Genomic DNA, 7379 nt, shown 5'->3' on the forward strand with positions numbered 1-7379 from the left:
GTCAGGTTGGCCGAGTGGTCTAAGGCGCCAGATTTAAGCTCTGGTTCCCGATTGGGAGCGTGGGTTCGAACCCCACACCTGACAAATTTAAATTTTTAATTACATGTATAAAAAAATTATTAATTTGAATTGTTTAATTACATTAAACGGTGGTTCTATATAGAAATTCAGCTATATGTTGCAAAAATTTTGGCATTTGAAATTTTTAATTTGTTTTGTAATTATCAGCTAATTATAGTTTGGAAGAAGTTCTCATGCATAGTCAGGTTTGCCTAACGATCTGCGGCACCAGATTTAAGCTCTGGTTCCCGATTGGGAGCGGGGGTTTGAACTCCGCACTTATCAAAGTTAAATTTTTAATTACATGTTTAATATTAATAATTTTAATATTCGGTAGTTCTATAGAGGAATTCAGCTGCATATTGCAAAATTTTAGCATTTGAAATGTTTAATGTGTTCTTTAATTATCACCTAATTAAAGTTTGAAAAAATGTTTCTTACGTTGTCAGGTTGGCCGAGCGGTCTAAGGCGCAAGATTTGAGCTCTGGTTTCCGATTGGGAGCGTTGGTTCGAACCTCACACTTTATAACGTTACATTACATTATATTATATTGTTGTATTATACATGTGTAATACTATGTCTTTATTTATTGTTGGCCGAGCGGTCTAAGGCGCCAGACTTGAGCTCTGGTTTCCGATTGGGAGAGTAGATTCAAACCCTACACCTGACAAAAATAAATTTTATTTATACATATAATTGCATGAAGCTTTACTTTTGAGATCTTTGGTTTTGTAATTATAAGTTCATAATAGTTAGAAAAAGAGAATTATTTCGCTCACATAGTCAGGTTGGCCGAGCGACACATTTAAATTATTAATTACATGTATAAAAATATTATTAATTTGATTCGTTTAATTTCATTAAACCGTGTTCTATACAGAAATACAGCTGTATACTGCAAAATGATTGCATTTGAAAAATTTAATTTGTTTTGTAATTATCAGCTAATTATAGTTTGGTAAAAGTATTCGGTCGTGGTCAGGTTGGCCGAGCGGTCTAAGGCGCCAGGTTTAAGCTCTGGTTCCTGCTTGGGAGCGTGGGTTCGAATCCCACACCTAACAAATTTAAATTTTTAATTAAAAACGGTGGTTTTATACAGAAATTCTGCTGGATACGCACACACATACTCTTCCAAATTTAGTTTCATTCGATTCCAAATGGCTTGAAACGTCGAGAAAACATAAAATTAGTTTGTTAAATTTGAAGCTAACTATATATTCTTTACAAATAATTTCATCTTTGCAACTCAGTTTTTATCATTCTTATAAATATTAGAAAATGTACTTTATTCTAAAGTCGATTGATTAAGTTTTGTGTATTTACTTTTGTGTAAACATATATATTAAGTTACAATATTCACAATAATATATTTGAAAACATTCAAAATTCCTCGGTACGGGAAGTTCTATCAATTTGCTTTAAGGCACGATACCATTCACCACTAGTTCATAATTATTTTCGTAAGATATGATATTGTAAGAGCAGCCATGCTTATTATGACCATGCTAAATTTGAATTTGTCTGAGTAAATCGGCGTTTCAACACTCACTAAATTCAATTATATTAGGTTCTCTAAACAGAATGTAATATGTGTGCACAGATCCTTTACAAATTTTGCGATATATGTTTATTCGCCTAATAATTACATCAAATACAAACATGCTTAGTCCTTTATATTTGCGGAACACTAAATTAAGTGTGCGTTAGATTTAATGACGAGGGTGTAATATATTTAGCTATAATATCAAGCAATTAGCTACAATTTGTATCGTTTAATGATTAAATTGGTACTATATATTTTGATTAACCTATAAAAATAAAGTAATAACTAGTGGTGTATGGTATCGTGCCTTAATGCAAATTGTTGGAACTTCCTGTACCGTGATGAATAATTTGAGGATTATTAAATGTTTTTAAATAGATGTAACTTAAATATGTTTACAGAAAAGTAAATAAATAAAACTTAATCAATCAAATTTAAAATGAAGGACATTGTATAATATTTATAAGAATGATATAAACTCAAGTGAAACGTTAAAATTATTTATTTGAAGTATATAATTCAGCTTTAGAACTTTAGATAGAAAAAAATTAAAAATCGAATTATCTTCAAAATTCGAAAAATTAAATTTTTGGAAAAAAATTCCCAAATCAATCGTTTCAGCAGAAAGTTTTTTAAATCGGATACTTAGTTCTCTCAAAAACTGCCATTTTTTTGCACATTTAGCTTGGTATCTTTGAAATGGCAAGACCTGCCTTTGCCAAAAACTAAACACCACATCTCCTTACCAATAAGAATCCAATGTTTTTTGAACTATTCAAATCGGTTGATCCGTGTGCCCGAAAACGTGGACGAAAAATTGTACCCATACATACATACACACACACATCCATTTTTTCTGTGGTACATCAAAATGTTCAGAAACCTAACGAATCAGTGAAAACTTTTTCTGATAAACCAATATTTTACTGCTAAGCTTTCATGCAAGCAAATTTCAATAAAAATAAAAATATAAAATTCAATTTGCATTATGTATTTTTTTAGTATGACGATAAGTGTTATTTTAATCACGTAAGTAGGGGAACTAGCAGCTTGTTATAATAGTTGTTTTTAAAATTAGTATATCTTGAGATTTACCGATTATAATTCTACGAAATAAAGATAATGCAACTATTAGTTTTAACATCTAATGTCGCAAGTAGTATCTGATAATTAGTTCTTCACTCATTTTTACGAAAATTGATTTGTTTCTAAGTAATTCTTTCAACAAATTAACCTTAACTATGATTAAAACAAAAAAAAAATACGATAGTGCCTCCAGCAATATAAATTCTTATTATACAGGAAACGTATATTAATACAAATAAAAAAGATAGCATCTCCTGTAATACAATTTATATGTGACCATAATTCACAAACTATAAATTCCACCCATTCTTCACTTGAATCTGGTTGAACTTCACTACTCGCAAGACAACACTAATATTTCCAGATGTGATTTATTTACATTCATCAGGATAACTATTTAAATAATTTAGCAATTATAAAAACTTTTACACATAAAAGGCTGAGAAATAAGATATATGAAAATTAAAATCAGTCGATAATAATGACGCATGCACACTTCTGTTTACTTCGTCGAACTACTGGACAGTGGCAAATACAAAAAAATTATATTGTTTAAGATCTTATTGAAAAACGCCTGTTACCCCGTCACAATAAGCGACTAAATATTAAAATAATGAATATTAAAAATATGATAAATATAGCATACACATACACACAAATATATATAAATGATCCTTTAAAACGTTTAGAGGTGAATCATAAGAAAATGTATGATGAAACCAAATGAAAGTAAAGAAACTAATTAATTTCTTGTTTATTACCTTCAAACATGAGTGGGACCATCATTGTATGATTCCAATACTCATTTAACGAATGAGATATTGTAAGGAAATGTGAAATCAATGTACCATGGCACTTAAATCAATTCCACATTTCTTGTCAGCGTAATTGATTCCCTAGTGAACTTATACGTTGTATGGCTCATCGATCTATTACATAGTTATCTGTAGGGGCAGAGTGTAACAGTTTTTTTTAATTAATATATCTTGAGATTTACTTATTATATTTCTACAAAGATAGATAATTGCTGTAACTATTTCTCTACCAAATCAAGTAAAAATTCTTTCACACTTATTGTACATTATTTTAGAATTAATCATTTTCTAAAAAAAGTGTGTTGTATCTTACCCTGTGTTTGGGGTGAGTTGTAACGTCTACCAAGACACGTAGTAAGGACACAAAAACGACAATAATACCTCTGATAATTTATTCTCTTCTGATTTAAGAAAAATGGCTTGTTTCTAAGGAATTCTCATGAATCAACGTAAACTATAAACTAGTTGGTATTCGTATTTTGCCTTGAGGCAAGTTACATGAACTTCCCGATATGTTTAGATAATCGACTTAATCAATAAGCAAAAAATTAATTTATGAGTGATTAATAGTATTCCGAGTGAATCTATTACATATATTTGAAAACAAACGAACACGTTAACTCGGAGTATTTTCTAAAAGCAATTTTTCACAAATCAATAACTTTTATAATTGAACCAGTCTCCTTAGGACAAGTTTATTATGTTTATTAAGACCAAGTACTATATTTCGGAATTCGAGATACGCAGCTGTGAATATGTAAATACTTGCATATTGACATCCTAAAATTGTCTCAAAACCTACATAAGATACGCAGGAAACCATATGTTTACAAAATAAACTATGTGCGCATGTAAATTCAGAAAAACAACAAGTTCAGATGGCCGAAAGATTAAAAATATAAAGAAAACAATTAAAATTTTAAAATTTAGAAAAAAATAAAAATATAAATTAAAAGTATATTTTCATTACTCTGAATTAATAATAAAATGTATAAAGCCAATAAGCCTAAAATATCTTAGTCATTAAAAGTTACAGATTAGAGATTACTCTTAAACTATTCCTACAGCATATGTTATTAGTCTTTTGACTATATTCCAATTATATATGTAATATGTATTCTTTTGTTATTATTATTGTAAATATGGTTTTTAGTGATTATTTTTACCATGATTAAAAAATTATTTATAGGTTAATTTAATTTTTATTAGTTAGTATTAAATATAAGTTTATGTATTTATATCTTAGGATAGTTATACATGTTTATTAAATTGTATAGAAATGTGTATGTATAATCTAATATAAATGAAATAAATAAATCTTTAAAAACAAAACCAAGTACTCTATCGTTATACCAAGCAAATCGTCTAATTTTAATTTTAACAAACGTCAAAAAAACTACTCATTTTCTCAAACTTTGATGAATTTTTAAAATTAAACTACTTGTCGTATGGCCGTAATATTTCAATAAGTTGTATAAGACCATGAAATATATCATCAAAAAAGTTTCATAAAAATCGGCTCCACGTTTTTTTTTCAACAACGAATTACAAGAAAACGGCTCGGTAGATTTTCACCTAAAACTAATCAGTATCATTCCCAACTAAAATTTTTCGAACAGTTTTTGATTTTTTAAAATCCATTTGCTTAAATGTGGACGAAAAGTTTTACACATTTTTTCAAATTTCAAAAGAACTGCTCGGCCGATCGTCGCACAATACTGACTATAGTCTAGCTATAGTCTTCTTTGAGACACATCAAATGGTTTTTAAATTTTTGCAATCGGCTCAGGCGTTTTTGAGCAAACGTCGATGAAAGGTCTAATTTTGACAAATGCCAAAAAAACGATACTAATTTTTGCAAACTTTTGACGAATTTTTAAAGCCAAACGAGTTTTCGTAGGGCCGTAGTATTTTAGAATGATCTACAAGACTATGGTATCTACAGTCAAAAAAAATAATAATAAATAATAATAATATTTTTTTTACACACTTTATTACCAGAAAACGGTCCGGCCGATCTCTACCAAAAACTCATCAGCACGATTTGCAACCAATATCTTTCGAACGGTATTTAAATTATCAAAATCGATTCAGAACTGCGGGCTAAAACGTGATCGAATATTTTTTAACTTTTCTGCTATTTCTGGTGGCTGATCGTCGCGCAAAATTTCTAAACGCTAGTCCTCATCGCGATACATCGAATTTTTTTTTATTCAACAATATATTTACAACTGTCCTACATAGACATTAAGTAAATCTTTTGGCAATTATATGTAAAAATGACATCGTCATATAAATAGTGAAAAATACACAGTTGCATTTTTCCTTTAAAAGAAGTAATATAATGTGACACGAGTAATTACAATCTAATTAAATCACTGAATATTTTTCTTTTAAGTCTTCGTGTTGTGTTTGTGGATAGCAGTGCGTTGGCCAACTCATTTGGGTGTTCTTCCAGTCTGTCTTTGTGGTTAACAGCGAATCTTTTAACTTCCTCGGCTACAGTGCGCATATGTGTGTCATCATGAATCAGCCAGGTGGGAGTATATTTTGGGGCGCCTAAAGCGATCCTAAGAACTTTGTTCTGAAACCTTTGAATGATGTTAGCATTACTTTTAGATGTGGTGCCCCAAACTGCTATGCCATATGTCCAAATCGGCTTAAGTACAACTTTGTATACCAGTATTTTGTTGTGTACAGAAAGATGGGATCTCTTACCCATTAACCAATATAGTTCTCGTAACTTTTCCTCAAGCTGTTGTCTTTTCTTTTTCATGTGAATTTTCCAATTCAGTTTGTGGTCTAGATGCATGCCCAGATACTTTACGTGTTCGACCTGAGGGACTTCTATTGCATTCACAGTTACAGGTAGACATGTCTCGTGTTTGAGTGTAAAAGTGATGTGGGATGATTTCTGGCCATTGATCTCTAGCCTCCACAGTTTGTACCATTTTTCTATTGATGTTAAGTGACTTTGAAGTTGCTCTGAAGCAGTTGTGGGATTTTCATGTTTTGAAAGAATGCAAATATCGTCAGCAAATGAGGCTATGTCTGTGTCAAGTGAGGTGGGAATGTCAGCTGTAAAAATTAAGAACAAATTGGGCCGAGAACACTGCCTTGAGGAACGCCTGATTTTATTGTTTTAATAGGTGAGTTCATGTTGATAATGTTTGATAAGTATGATTTAATTAATAGAAATAGTTCATTGGGTAAAGTATTTTAATTTTATAAAGAAGTCCTGTATGCCAAACTTTGTCAAATGCTTGTGTCGTATCTAAGAACGAGCTGAGCAATATTTCTTTTCTTGTAGAGTTTCGTTGATCTTATGCATCAATCTATGGGTTTGTTCAATCGTTGAATGCATCTTTCTAAAACCGAACTGATGACAAGGAATTGTATTATTATTGTTCAATGTGACAAGAATTCTTTTAAGCAGCAATCTTTCGAGTATTTTGGAAAGGAGGGGTAAAAAACTTATTGGTCGATATGATGTTGTATAGGATGGATCTTTGCCAGGTTTTGAAATCAAGATAATCCTAGCTCTTTTCCAAGCTTGAGGAAAAATTGAAGTCTACATATCGAATTGTATAGAATTGTCAGAAACCTTATAGACTTGGTGAAAGGTGTTTCAGCATTTGCATCGAGATCTTGTCGTATCCTGGTGATTTACCTGATTTGGATTTTATATTTCTTTCTTGACTTCTGATAGGGGAGAAGCGAATTGTCGGAACTTGTGGTCCTGGAGACATGTTACGAAGCCCATAGTAAATAAACTCTTCTTCTTGAGAACTGCATTTCTGAGGCGGACATTGAAAAACTTCTTCAAATAGTCGGCAAAGTAATTGACCTTATCCTCATGGCTTATAGCCCAGGA

General features: G+C 30.8%; 2 non-coding genes across 2 annotated transcripts; both read left to right on the forward strand.

Moving 5' to 3' along the window:
- On the forward strand, window positions 1–84 carry Trnal-uaa. Its single transcript has one exon. It is a non-coding gene; the product is annotated as a tRNA-Leu (tRNA).
- A 954-nt stretch (window positions 85–1038) lies between these two features.
- Trnal-uaa lies at window positions 1039–1122 on the forward strand. The gene has a single exon. It is a non-coding gene; the product is annotated as a tRNA-Leu (tRNA).
- The last annotated feature ends 6257 nt before the right edge of the window (window positions 1123–7379 follow it).

This window comes from Ctenocephalides felis, unplaced genomic scaffold (assembly GCF_003426905.1).
Source record: "Ctenocephalides felis isolate EL2017-DRISC unplaced genomic scaffold, ASM342690v1 CF-g0.4_SCAFFOLD_00035, whole genome shotgun sequence".
NCBI lineage: Eukaryota > Metazoa > Arthropoda > Insecta > Siphonaptera > Pulicidae > Ctenocephalides > Ctenocephalides felis.